Here is a 15,669-nt window from a genome sequence, read left to right as displayed (position 1 = left end):
GAAGAGAAAGTGACTTAATGAGGCAATATTTCTAATGACCAGCAGGGGGCGACTCCACAGGCTGCAAAAATAAGTCCAACTGTACATTCAAGTTAAAGTTTGTGCTGCTAGAACATCAAAAAGCAAAGTTTTGCACCAAAGTGCTTCACAAAGACAGTCATGTATTTACAGGTACACACATGCAAGCATGAGGACATATATGTGCAAAACAGATGTCGCTGATTAAAAGATTAAAATAGCTGAAGCATAATTTTGAAGCCGAGGCATCAGATAAAAAACAAAAACAACGAAAGCCAGAGGACAAAAAGGTGCATCTTAAAAACATCAAGAGTCTCAGCCAAATGGCATCTGGGAGGCTAATCCAGAGCCAAAGAGCCACTACAGAAAAAGCCTTGTCTTTTGCCTTTTTTTTTTTTTTTTTTTTTTTTATGAACAGTGCACAGACATCATGTCACAGTGGGAGGATCTGCGTGGTCTGTATGTAAGCTTATGAGAAAAATACCCTGATTCTCAATTGATTTATTACCTTAATAAGCTTTTTCCTGACAAGTTTATGATCTCAATCACGAGTTTTAAGCATTCTTCAGTACAGCATGATGTTTTGTAAATGGTCCCATTTTTGGTCTCCTTTACATTTTGAGTAAAACAGATGATAAAGCAGGCTATGCTTCAGGGTTTGGCTGCCTTCTGGTTGACAAATCGCTACCAGGCCTTGAGTTCTCAGTCAGGATTGAGGTGTAGCAACGCTTATCCGCTTGTAGTGTTATGGATCCCACTACTTTCATTGGCAACACCCGCCCTACTCTGCCTCTGATTGGTTGCCTTTGTTGGTTGGGTTGGTTAACATATCGAGAAATGAATTAAAGTGAGACAACATAGACTAGAACCAACTACTAACTGTAAGTATCACAACATGGAAAAATTATCATACGTTATTGCACTTTTGGCATAACTACATAGTACAGAGTGTAAAATGATGGTACAAATATGACAAATATCTTACATCTGCCAAAGCTGAACATGCATTTCCTACAATATCTGGTATATATTTTATAGGTCCTTGAGGAGTGTGTTAGATTTATCAAGCTGTCTGTCTGAAGTTATCAATTACACCCTCAAAACAATTAAGACAGAATGAGAAGAGAGTGTAGATTTCCCCCCAGAAGATATTTGCTCTCCAATTCTTTCTCGAAAAGTTATTCATTCTCTGCTAAATGTGATAAGACAGCAGATGTGACCTCTGACCCACTGTAGCAGAGAGTGTTGGCTAACCCCTGTATCAGTGTCACAGGCCGCCCGGATTGTCTGGCTGGGACAGGAAGGGATAAACACAGTTGCCTCCAACTCACTGTTGGCTCCTCAGTTCACACAGATACTTAGTCCTCTTCTCTCCTTGCTTTAACTCCTATTTGAGACTAAATCTACTTGTCTTCATACTGCCGCATGTATCTACTGCTGTATCTACCTTTGTTGAACAATGGCATTTTTGAAACCTATTTCCCAGAAAAAAAAACTTAACGCTGTTTACATTGTTTGTCACATTTCTTTTACATTCTTCTGTGAAATAAAGTATACATCCTTCTCTATGTAAGTAAGTTTTATGTTGTGAGGCATGAACTCAATTCATCCACAGATACTGTTCTTTCAAAATGTCTGGAAATTTAAGATAAGACTTCTTTTCAAAGTTAACCCTTGTTATGTTTGTTTTCACTGCAACACTCATAATGGACAATAACAGCTCCTGCCATGCTTTGCTGCCTGTCTCAGGTGCGTGTCCTTGTGGGCCTCCATGTCAGAATCTCTGCTGTGACAGCCCAAAGCAAAGGACAACAGAAAAGATGATTAGTTTTCTTTTGTGTTATTAGCGTGCTAAAAATATCTTCAGATAGAGTGGATTTAAAGTGAGATTTGTGTTGCAGAGCTGAAAAAGACTGAAACTTTTGTCATACACTGTATGTGCAGCGCACGCCACTAACAGACAGCAAGCTGCAGTAAGTGGACATATCCGTACTTGGACTGGGTCTGTCCTTCACTGCTACCTCAACAAGAGAAAATCAGTCCACATCTCTCCTGAAACATGTTGCATGAGAAAATATAATACACTTAGATGAATGTTTTGGGAAGCTTGCTGTTGTCTCTTACCACTCTTATATCTGTGTGGTAATACATATAAGGATACAGCCAGGAGAGGTTTAGCTCAGCTTAGCACAAAGACTGGAAACAGGGGAAACAGCTAGCCTCACTCAGCCCAAAGACACCATCTGCCACCCAGGACCTCCACAGCTCACTAGTTAACACAATATATCTGTGCTGCTGTGTGCTCAGACTCTCAAACACAGTTTATGCCTGGGGAAAAATAACACTGGAAAAGTACTACTTATCAATGAGTTTTATGGTTCACCCTCTGCAGCTGCTGGTGTGATAGATGATTCATTTAACTTGATACTGAACTATGATAGTTCAGAACGTCTTATTCTGGGTGATGTGAACACTAATGAACTAATGCTTCTGCTCATTTAAAAACTCTTGAATTCAATCCCATGCAACTCATTTCACCAATGGGTCAGATCCAAAAAATATCAGGTAGATATTATCTTAACCAATAGATGACAGCATTATGAATGAAGTGGTGTTCTCCCTCTTGACTTCAGTGAAGATAGGGACGATAGATAGAAGATAGAGCAAAGGTCGAAACCATGTATCACGATCAAAAGGAATTTCAAACTCTCCTCTCAGCATGCAGTACTCGTACAACAGTGATACTGGCTTTACCGTGACTGAGCCAAACTTGACTTTAGACTTTTTTATGAAAACATTTAATTCCATTGCAAACAAGCATGCAGCTTTAGAGAGACTCAGAGTGATGGATGGGAACAATCTTTGGTTCTGTGCAGACATTGTACGTTATGTGCTTGAGATGCTGCCTGGCGCAAAATGCATATAGTTAAATCACTTGCTGATTGGCAGTATTTTTGTCAGCAGCGTAATAGATGGCTCACTGTTACTCTCAAAGTGCCAAACCATCATGTTATGTCTCTGCACTTTCTGAAAGTAAAGGAAACCCAGGTCAGTTTTGGACAGCGTTAAATCATTATCACATTATTATATTTCATCCTGACCCTGTGAAATTCAAGGTTCAACCACTACCTCAACTGGAAAGAGTTGTGAGTATGTAAGAGTAAGAGTATGTGATGCTTTCACTTCACACTTGTTTATTTCTTCAGGCCATACATTCAAAAATGCTGGATCTCCTCCCTCTGGCTCTAATCAGAGTGCACCTGCTGGGCAAACAAACTTGGCACTCTGATCTTTTCACTGAAGCATTTTACAAATCTTGAAGTGTTTAAAGCTCTTAGTATTAATCCAATAAAGTTCATGGGGGGTGATCAGTTACTGACAAGGCTGTTATTGTTAGCAGCTCCATTTTTCCCTGAATGCTTATCTTAAACCACAGGTCTCAAACTCATTCCACAAAGGGCTGAGTGGCTGAAGGTTTTCTTTCCAACCAAGCAGCAGCACACCAAACTTGACTCATTTCATTAGCTGATCTCAGTCTTCAGACAGCTGATTGGTCAGACTGCATGCTCTTGATTGGTTGGAGGAAAAACCTGCAGCCACACGGCCCTTTGTGGAATGAGTTTGAGACGCCTGTCTTAAACTGTTAATCTGACTGGAACCAGAAAGCATTCTTGACCAATGGAAGGCAGCCGATGTCCTACCTTTGCATAAAGGGGTCAGTCAAATGAGGTCATTAATTATTATTGACCAGTTTCCAAATTTTCATGTTTAAAGTGTTAAAGAAACTCATAAACAAGCAGGTGAGAGCACTTTACCCCAAGACTTAATTTCACAATGTTATCAGTCAGGTTTTAAACCAGGGCATAGTTAAAGTCTTGAATGACGCATCAGAAATAGGCACGTTTTTGTCACCCTTTTTATTGACTTAACTACTACAGGTACTCCATCCCCCTAACATTCATTGAGCTTATTGTTCTTCTTTTTTAATTGATGAGTGCTGTTTCAGTGAATGACTTTTTGTCACAACTGGCTATTGTCAGCAGGGGGGAATGTAGCAAACATATGCCTGGCGATTATGCTTCCTTTCTACCTTACAGCCAACCTTTTGTGAAGTTTTTTGTTTTAAAACATTAAAAGTACGTGAGATTTACAAGAAACTATTTAAGTGGGAGATCAGTAGAAGAGAGAGGTAAAATACGGGCAAATCCCTGGAAAAACAGGAGGGCTGACAGGTCTGACACAAGCTGATGTGACAGATAGCTAAAGTGTGCCACAGGGTTCTATTCTTGGACCACTTTTATTCACAGTTTTTATAAATGAATGAGATGAAAACATTAGAAACAGTACAGTTCATCTGTATGCAGACAGCATTCTGCAACAACATACTACAGCGCCATCTGTTGCCCAAATAGTTCAAAATTACCATTTTGATTTCTGTACTGTACAGCAAACTTTGATCTTAAATCACTGTTGAACCCAGATAAAACAAAATGCATGTTGTTCTCTAGAAAACGTGCTTATGATGCCACTGAAATGAGCATCACTACTCTTAATGGGACTGCAGTTGAAAGAGTATGTTATAATAAATATCTTGGTTTCTGGCTGGATGACAAGCATTTTTATAGAAACAAGGCTTCTATTAGTCAAAACTGCAGAAAGCAAAATGTCCAGTGAACCTTTTCACCTTTTATGGAAAATTGTGATGTAATTTATATCCATTATTCTGCCTCCGCTCTAAAACCCCCAGATGCGGTTTATCAATCTACCCTTAGGTTCACAACTGAGGCTGGTTGCAAAATGCATCGATGTTTACGAGAAAGTTGGTCTTCGGTCATTAGCAGTCAGAGGAGAATAGAACTGCATTCTGTTGATCTATAAAGAACTTCTTGGCAAACTACCTGAGTATCTCTCATGTCTTCCTACCTATAAATCAAGTTTGCAGTGCGGTTGGTTCCAAGACTGGTTGTCGAGGATTGCCATATCAATACTTAGTTTGAGTAACTGGCTCTGAAATATGCAGAAACTCTCAAAGCTAGACAAGCTGATCCCTTTTATCCAATTTAAATCTCTATTGATAGACTTAAAGCAGCATGACTGTTGATGTTTGAACTGATGTTATCTCGCATGTTGTTGTCTTTGGCCTGTTTGTTGTAAAATTTGGATGTGGATATCATTTCATTTCATTTATTGTTTATTTTGCAGGAGCAGTGCAAAACACATATATTGTACAGGATTTAGCAGACAGCTAATTTTCTATGTCTTTTGAGTACCACGATTGTTTGATATGTATTGTACTTTTTAAGATGTAGTGTTCTTTATACATGTTGTTATCAGGGTGTCATTGCAAAACAGAGCTTGCACTCAATGGTGTTCCCTGGTTAAATAAAGATTAGATATATTTGTTTCATCAATGTGTAAAAACAACAATTCGGGGGGTTATGTGTGGGACAGTTTCTTGGCCCAGCACAGTGACTCCCTGGAGTCACTACCAACATTAATGGGACACAAAAGTGACTAAATCCAGCCAAGACATTGTGATCTCACACAAAAGCCCACGTAAAGTTAATTTTTATTTCAAGTTAGTTCAGAAAAGGTAGCTGTACATATAGACGATGGCACTTGTCACACAATAGGCAGTTATTGCAATACTTAGTTGGTCAATTGATTTCCAGATCACAAATTTTGATTTCACTCTCTGCTTTGATAAGAGAGACCTGCATAGTGTTTTGTTTTCAGTCCAATCCTCTTCATAGATCCCCTCAAACGTATCCATCTAAAGCCAGCTGGCCTCATATCAAACTTCACTGGATCCCAATGCAAGTAACTGCTAATGAGTACAGACATGCTTTTATTCACCTTTTAACACAGGAAACCGCATGCTCTGTTGCTGATAAAGTATTTCATCCTTAATCTGTGTCCATGTATGGGCAGTGGAGTGTGTGGAGCTTCACCTGGGGATTTCAAACATCCCCAGAGCTCTCCCTCTCCGTCTCATTGAACTTGGACCACCTTTTCCATCTGACATGAGTTTGACGTTGTGGTAATATTTGTGTTCTTGGAACTAATGAACTGAATACAATAGCACAGACTGACTGACAATAATGATTCATCATTAACCACTGTTCTGTGTCTGACATTATTACCCATATAATAACTTGCTAATTTTATCGGACATTTATAGCATAATCCAACTGGTCTGCTGCATGGCCTGTTTTCAAAATTAGCTAAATATGTGATCCAGAATTTATGGCATTATGACACCCTGAGCACCAAAGGTAAAAATGATCTCTAAGAAGAGTCTCACACACACACACACACACACACACACACACACACACACACACACACACACACACACACACACACACACACACACAATTTATTTCTCTCTGTAACCATGCTAATAAAGTCTTCATATTGCTGAATAGGTGTCAAGAGATTGTGTATGTCTGGTTATGATGACTCATCCTGCCTGATATCCCTCAGAAGGTGTAATTGTTGGAGGCATCTGAGGTTAATACCTCCTTTCATCCAATTTCATGAAAATGCAGCATCAAAATTTACATTTCTTTAAAAAACAACCACAAGTTACATTATCTTTTCCTACAGCATCCCCTGTCCATATATATAAACATAATTCAGTTTTTTGCAGAGATATTGTGCTTTACAAAAGGACATCATGAACAAAGAGAGCTGACAACAGTTCAGTGTGTATGTTTTCTCCAGCCTAAGCAACGTGTTTATCACAATTACAGCTTTCTTATCAACTCAACACACAAGTGCATGTCTGTGACACGACTCCCCATCAATAGGAAGCAGCTTTTAATGATGGCATGCATCATAGAAAAACACCCAAAGCTCTCATCTATAACAGGAAAGCAAGCTGTAAAATAGCATGTAGCGCAGGGTTTAATGTGTCATCTGTGGCTGGCTTATGAATACAGAAATACATTACATCTGTTTCCTGCAGTCAACTTGACCCCGTCTCTGTGTTTATATCATTATAACAGGGTTTGGATGACTGATGGTTTTATCAGTTTTTCCACTGAGTCCAGAGGGTAGCATCCCCAAGGGTCAGAGAAGTAAGAGGAAAACAGACTAAGCATTAGGACTGCAATGAATGTTTGCATGACATGTCTCACTTCATATCATCACAGAGGACCAGCAGACAGCCCCTTTTCAAACAAGAAAAAAAACAAGGAAAATATATTTCCCTGTCTGTGCTCAAAAGGTGAAGAGGAGGTGTACATGGAGTATGTGACAAATTTCAAAATCTTCTTGCACGACATGAGTGCACTCCAGTGGTGATATGTGAGACTACACAATGTCAAAGAAGACTGTGGCTGTGTCCCAATTCAGGGGCTGCATCCTTCGGAGGACACATTTGAAGGCCGATTACGTCAAAGCGCTGCGTGAAGGCTGTCCCAATTTGTCCAAATTCGAAGGGTCCCCCAAATGCAGCCGACAAATGCGTCCTCCTTTTCCCTGTTTTCGGAGGATGCATCACTACTATCCTTCGCGGCTTCTCATATCCCAAAATGCTTTGCGCACCGATTGTTTTTTTGTAACAATAGCGTCCAACAGCACCAGCAGCACCATTATTATTGTTATTGTTGTTATTATATCGAACAATAATTTTGTCTGTTGACATAACAGAAAATATGCTTTATATGTCATTTTATGAGCAAGGAGCAGACGGAGGAGTTTATTAAATTCCGTGGTCAAAACGACCACCTGTTTACAGGAGCCAAAAACACGGCCACACTTGGATGGAGGTAACTGTAGAGGCATAAATGAATAGCCCATTTGTTCTCTATACATACTGTATTTGTATGTGAAAGTTTCATAAAGGAACAAATATAATCTTTGGATCACATCAAATGAATGTTGTTTTTGGGTGGGGGTGGGAATTATGTCTGTCCTGATGTCACTGTTTGTGAATCTGTACATATCTGTGATAATGTGATCTTGTGTGTTTACCTTTTGTCATGCTTCACTCATGTTTAGAAAAATCCTGCAGAAAATCGGATTGACAAAAAATGATTGACTGAGGTGCTGATGTTTTTTTTAATGTGTTTTTTTTCAGTTTGATTACATTCTGTGTTAGATTTAAATTGTTAATTAAAAATATTGTGTTCTAAATTAAAATCTTATAACCTCGTTACATTATCTATTCCATTTCTTATTGACAATATAAGTAGACTTTTGAACTACTTTTCAGTGACAACACAATTATTTTGTTTTTTCTGTGATATTTACAGATATTTACAAAGATACAATATGAATATTTCTATTTACAAGTGGCCATTCTGTACAACTGTACAACTATTTACAAAAGATCAGCAGAAATGACTATTTACAGAGATTTGCAGATTTACAGAGAACATATACACAGTTGAGGCTGAGCAGGAGTCCTGGTGGTGCTGCAAGATTATTGAAGCAAACAGTTTCCTGTTCCGATAACAGTGACCATCAGGACCGCTTGGAGGCTTGATCCTCACATGGCAGCCGTCGATTGCTCCAGCAGCTTTTCGAAAAGCTCTGTGTCTTGCCAGCTCTGCAAACCCCCGAGTTACTGCCGCCAGGTCTTCTGTGGTCTTGGGCAGGTAGATGACCCTGTGGCGAATGGCCACCACCTCCTCAGTAACTCGATGGACGATGCGGTGAACAGTGGAGCGAGGCATCCCAAACACCCTTGCCACCACAACTGGAGGATGTCCCACTCGCCAGCCAGAAGAGACAGACCAAGGTCTCTTTTGTGGCACCCCATCCGTGTCGCCTTTCCTGGTGGAGATGCTCCAGCAGCACCACCAGGGACTCTCTGCTCAGCCTAAAATCTCATCTGGTGTCATGATCGTTGAAAAATAATAGCAGAACAGGAACACTGATGTTTATGCAGCAGTACATTGGCCTTGCCTGGATGGAGAAAAGAGGGTAAGAAAAGGAGGATTAAACAAGAGCAACTGAATTTTAGTTGATAAAACTCTAATGAATGTTAAAGCTTTGACCAATAATGCTTCATTTCTCCATCTATTACACTTTGGCTCCTCAATATGGTTCTGATGTTTAATAACACAACATTTTAATAGGCTATTGAATTAAGTCAGGGTTATTTACAGGGTTCGTACACATTAACTATTCAATTCAAGCACTTTTCAGATCTTGAAAACATAGCATTAAAATTACAGCATACAGAACCCTGTATCAAGACTCATGGTTACATGACATATATGTCAGTCCATAGTTTATATGGCAAGCCTTTGTCACTAAACGGTATCGTTTATTAACGGGTAATGTATGAACATTAATATGGGTTAAAATAGCCGGTTAATGTTATCTCCCGACGGCGCTCTCCCAGCCGGAGATAAACGAGCCGCCGGTGTCGCAAAACCTCTGGCTCCATTGTCGTCTGTCGTCTGTCTGTTATGTTTCCGTCGTCTGTCGGTTATGTTTCTGTTGTGTCGTTTGTCGTCTGTTAAATTTTTGTCTCCGTACGTGTGAGGAGGAAAGAAGTTATGACGTCGTGACGCAATCAGGAAATGCTCCGAAGGCTAAACCGTCCCATTTACTGATGGTTGATGCGGCCCACGGAGGAGCCTCGGTGTCCTCTGTGGGCCGCGTCCTCCGTGGGCCGCGTAGGAAGGGTCCTCCGAAGGATGCAGCCCCTGAATTGGGACACAGCCACAGACGCACGACCGGGGTCCTGCGTGGATCCCCTCACGACAATTTTGCTGGCCTTAGTATTTCCTGTGTTTTATTTTGTTCATTATTGTTAGATTTAGTGTTGATGTGTGTGTGACAAACATGTGTATTGGACATTTGTGAAAATACGGAACAAATCGCGTCCCGTATTAGTTCAATACGGGAGACAACATTTAATTGTCAATTAAAGGACGATTCCATATTTTACGGGACGGGTGGCAACCCTACCTATAATTGCCCTTGAACAGCCAATTCTGTGGAGAGATTGCTGCCCCATACAAAATAAAACAAATATAGAACAGAAATATGTCAGCTAAGACGCTACATTAATGATCCGTTAATGTCAGGAAGCACCCAACAAGCCATAGCTTCGATGAGCCATAGACGAACGCAGTTCGATTCGCCTGATCTAATAAGCAATTGATGAAGCACTGAAAAAACACTTTAAAAACCTTTTCATTGTCAATTTATTAAGCCGAATTACTCAACAGAGCATATTGATTACTTTCCCAGATCGAAAACACGCGGACCGACGCAGATTTTGGAGAAAAAGCGAGATAACTTTAAATTTGTAGATTTTTGACTGCGGTTCGGCGAGCCCCGCAGCGTCCCGTGAGAGTCCTCACTTCGGGACGAAAGCGAGTGCCACACTGTCAAAAACAGTTATATTTCTCCGTAGATTTTACAAATAGATCATAAACTATCGCTGAGTTTTAGGCATGTTATTCAAATGTGTACTTTTTCCATAATGAGTCTTACCTGGCCACAGTTTCATGCAAACGATGTCCCCGTGCGCCTGAAGTGAACGGCAGAGTCCCGTGATCTTGCTGGGCAGGTGGAGGTCTGCTATCCTGCACGTTCACATACAACCAGATTGACTGTCCGTGTACATGTGTGAAAGAACATTCACCGACCGGTATCGAGGAACACTTTTAAGTCAGATTTCAGGTTTCTGCGTGAGCTCAGAGCGGGACACAGTTGAACTACACTGTTAAAAGGGATTTGGGCTTTTAGTCAGAAGGGATTTTGCTGTCAAGCTGAGAGAACTCTGCCCATTACAACAAAGTAAGATGAGTTCAAACAACTTCAACTTAAAAAAAAAAAGCGCGGAAAATCATTAAAAACCCATGATAATCCATTCAGTTAACTTCAGAAACTACGTCGTGGGCATTTCAACCAAGCGCAATGTGACGTCACGCGCAGTGTTGAACTTTAAATCCGAGCCGACCGCCATCTTTTTACCTCGGAGCCAAGCCGTCCAGTAAGTACATTTAAAATTATTTTAGCTTAGTTAGTTCATCTGTTGGTAATGTGCATTGGTCGTCTAATGTCTCTCCATCTCAAATGATCCGTCAAGATATTAAACCTGTGATGAATATTTTATGTTCGTTCTTAGCGCCGCCAGAGTGAAACAGCAAGTTAATGTAGGGTTGCGCCTCATATTCGACTGTAACAAGTATTCGGCACTGACAATGTACTCTTATAGGAGTGAAACAGTGCGAGACTTGTCTTTATTATTACGGAAAAATGTGTCAACTGTGGGAATATTATACCTGGATCAACCCGCTAAAATACGTGACTTGTGACTTGTACAAGAGGCTTTGCTCGCACTCAAACAACCTGGCACAGGATTGACAAGGCAGCGAAATAACAGAGCAACTTATGGTCTTACTTAGCTGCCACCATAGACATAATATACGTAGACGCCTCATTAACTGACGCTTCCTATTGGAACTGACGTTCAGCGCGGCCGCCATCTTGGATGGGTCTCCCATGCGCCCCCAGTGCATTTATTTCTACGGAGGAAGGTGTATGTCCAACTACAATAATCATAACTTTTTACCTGATTTTCACACGGTTTGGTTTGTTACAAATGGCAGAGATGTAGTTATGACACAGGACGCTGTCACACATTAAAAACACGTGCTTGATGCTGAAATACTTTGTTAAAGAGCAGAATACAGACATATGGTATGGCATATCAATAAATGTATAAATTCATTAATTTTATATTTTAATAAAGAAACATTTTGATTGTTCATTTGAATTTATTTCTCTCTCTCTCTCTCTCTCTCTCTCTCTCACACACACACACACACACACACACACACACACACACACACACACACACACACACACACAAAATCATGACCCTTCAGTACACACCAGTAACACAAGAGTTTCTTTATTTTCGTTTTTGTGCGCTGAGTATATTTAATGTAAAGTTAGGCACATGCACTCGTGCGCGCACACACAACTCTCTCTCACACACACACACACACACACACACACACACACACACACACACACACACACAAAACAGACATCTCACATAACCTGTTGACATGCGTTTTAAACTTTGAGTACGTTTTTTTACTCAGTTGTGTTGGAATAAAACTTCACCAAAACAAACTGTCGAAACGAGGAAGGTTTTTTTCTTTTTAGCCAACACATCATGTGTCATCCCACAGTCCACTGCTGCTTTCAAACACACACACGTACACAAACACACACCTTCTGGCCTGACATGTCTAACTTTAAACAACTGTTCACAGCTTTAGGATGACAAAGATTCCACAATAGCCTGAACTGAAACTGCTGATGTTTGTGATACACTGATTTTAACACATATACATACATACATACATACATACATACATACATACAAAGCTCCCATATACACCTGGTCAGTACATTTTTTTCCATCTTTAATTTTTTTTTAAGGCCTGGAAAAGTAAGCTTTAAAATTCCAGGTCATTCCAGCGTCTTACACTACCCTGTTAAGCTTGCAACTGGGGCTGGGAAGCTAAATAAAATAAAATAAATAAATAAAATAGGGGCATAGTTGCTCTCTGTACGTTGACTTTGGTTGGCTCTGGTGCTAGCAGAGACCCACCCAATATGTCGGTGATGCTGGATTACGCTCCAGCACGTAATGAGGCGTCTACGTATATTATGTCTATGGCTGCCGCCGCTGTGCGTTGCCATGGATACAAAATGTAACGGTACACACATCACTCATGAGAAGCTCTTTTTTCTCGCTGTATTGTCAGTGCTGTGCCATGTGGCTTCTGTTTTTACAATGTAATCACTTACCATTCAGATGAGTGACATGGCCAAGTGTGTCCACTTTATAATAAAGTCGTGTTTATTTCATGTTAATATACATTAAAATCTGGAAGCTTTAAATTGTGAACTGTACAATTTTTCAGAGATTTGTGGCGATGCACAGTATTTTGCACATCTAAAAATACACATACACATTAAGGAAACTGAACTTAGTGTGTTTTGTGCTGATAATGGTAAAATATGTTTTTCTTTCTTTCTTTCTTTCTTTCTTTCTTTCTTTCTTTCTTTCTTTCTTTCTTTCTTTCTTTCTTTCTTTCTTTTTTCTGTACAGGGTTACTTCACTTCAGTGTAGGCTGTGCTGTTTGGGGCAACTGCCCCTCAATGAGGTGGTCCTGCAAGTGTTTCTCCTCGCCGAACCAACGCACACTAATTGTCCATTATATGTCCACCTTGTTTTCATTTTCTGACTTATTTCTATTGCTCTGTTTGGAGGAACACTAATCCATGTGATGTTAGAGAGAAATTGTCAAGAGAGTGGACATTTCAGTAATGTTTGAATGTTTTCATTTTCAACATTTTGAGCAAGTTTCTCAGATACATTTTTTGGTTTGTTTTTATGAATCTTTGCAATTTGGGGGAGAGAGGAGGATGACAGCCAAGCTGTCCTCCATGACAGACAATGACTCCCACCCACTCCAACACACACTCACTGCACTGAGGAGCTCCATCAGTGATAGGAGGCTACATCCAAAGTGTGTGAAGGAGTGGTATCGCAGGTCATTCCTTCCTGCAGCTGTCAGACTACACAACAAGAACTGCTGAAAGTAATTTTTTGATAATTTATCTGTAAATCATCTGTAAATTACCTGTGCAATAATCTGGGCAAAAACTGGTGCAATAATCTGTGCAATTCATCCTGTACCTAACAGTCCACAAATACAATTTATAATTTAATAAAACTTTTTTTATATAATGCTTATTTTTATTACACTCTTTTGTATATGCTTGCTGTTTTTTACCTAATTCTATCTTTTACTGGTGCTGCTGTACATTGGAATTTCCCCTTGCGGGACAAATAAAGGTATGTTGAATTGAATTGAACTGAATTTACTGCAGCAACTCTGAACATTCACTCAGAAAGGACTCTGTTGAACTCGGAGAGTTATTGTTTTTCCCCAAAGGATGGGTGCGCTTCTTTTTATGTATTATTATTATTATTATTATTATTAGTAGTAGTAGTAGTAGTAGTATTAGTATTATTATTATTTATGTGTGGGACAGTGTACTTTCAGTTTGTGAGCAGAAGTGTGTTAGAGGGTGTAAGGGCTATTTTTTTAACATGTCCCAAGGAAGGTCTTTTTTGATGTCTTGACATCCATTGACACTTTTTTTGAAGCAAGGCTGGTTGAAGTTGGACTTGTTGGGGGTTAAATAAAGGTCCTTATTGAATTGTCTGTTCAGCTATTTTTTCTTGTGTTAATATTTAGTTTGTCTAATTCTCATGGAGATTCTTTGTAGATATTATTTTGCTTAAAATTTTGAAATCTAGCAATTTCTGTAAACTCAAGTAACTTGGCAATAAAGCATGAGAAAAAATAATAATGTTGCCCTAACTTGATAAAATAAGTTCAACCAACATCTTTTTTTAGTTCTCTTAAGTAATGTTTTCCAGTCCACATTACTTGATACAGAAAGTTGAGTCAACAAATCACAAGTTGTAGCAATTATGTATTCCATGTTGAGCCAACTTGATCCACAGTTGTAGGAACTTGATAAAATAAATTCAACCAACATCTCTTAAAGTTATCTCAAATAATATTTTAAGTTCAACTTACTTGATACAGGAAGTTGAGTCAACAGACTGTATGTTGCATGAACTCATGTTTTGAAGTGTAAAAAACTTGACACTATAAGTTGACTCAAATTAACTCAGTCAAAGCAACAAGATGACTTGACATAGTTAAGTCCGGTCACCTAATCTTTTTATTTTTATTTTTATTTTTTTTTACAGTGCATGCTTCCAGTGAAATTATTTTCTCCGCACGCCGGCGCCCGGGGACCAGTTCTCCTTCGGTGCTTCGGTTCTCCTTCCTTTGGTGATCTTCTTGCATGTTTTTAGTGGGAGTTATTTAAGGAGGAAACCTTAGCTTCATGCAAACTCCACACAGAACATGCAAACTCCACACAGAAAGGCCCCCTTTTTTCCTCGAGCAGCAGGCACCGAAGGCGTGGTGGAGGACACGCCACCAGCGCCCACAGCGGGATTCCGGGGGCCTTCTAGCTGTGAGGCGACAAGTGTGACCATTTGTGCCACCGTGCTACCCTACAAATAAGTGTCTGACATTATTATGGAAAGAATCCATACAGAGATCCTTCTTTGTTGATGAGTAAGCTCTGTTTTGCTTAAGCAGAAACAGCTGTTGTAGCGCTGTCGCCAAAGCCACCAGACTCCATTCAAAAAAACAGTCATTTTAGCATTTTTGAAAAAACTTCTTCAAATGCATCAAAAACAAAATAAAACTCGACAAAAACCTTCTTGGATCACCTTTTTAATGTTTCGGCATCAATTACTAACTCTGGATTGGTTGAAATAAACTTTCAATTCACCGAATGGGGAGAGGAGCGAGAGAGCTGGCTGACGTCAGAGAAGCAGCAGGGGAAACAGCACATTGAGTCGGAATGTTTAATATTTTGTGTGTTTACCTTTTGTCATGCTTCACTCATGTTTAGAACAATCCTGCAGAAAATGGGATTAACAAAAAATATTGGACAGGTGCTGATGTTTTTTTAAATGTTTTTTTTCTGTTTGATTACATTCTGTGTTAGATTTAAATTGTTGATTAAAATATTGTGTTCTAAATTAAAATCTTATAACCTCGT

Source organism: Chaetodon trifascialis, chromosome 5 (genome assembly GCF_039877785.1).
Source record: "Chaetodon trifascialis isolate fChaTrf1 chromosome 5, fChaTrf1.hap1, whole genome shotgun sequence".
NCBI classification, from domain to species: domain Eukaryota; kingdom Metazoa; phylum Chordata; class Actinopteri; order Chaetodontiformes; family Chaetodontidae; genus Chaetodon; species Chaetodon trifascialis.
The sequence above is the reverse complement of the archived record's forward strand: the minus strand, read 5'-3'. Positions refer to the sequence as shown.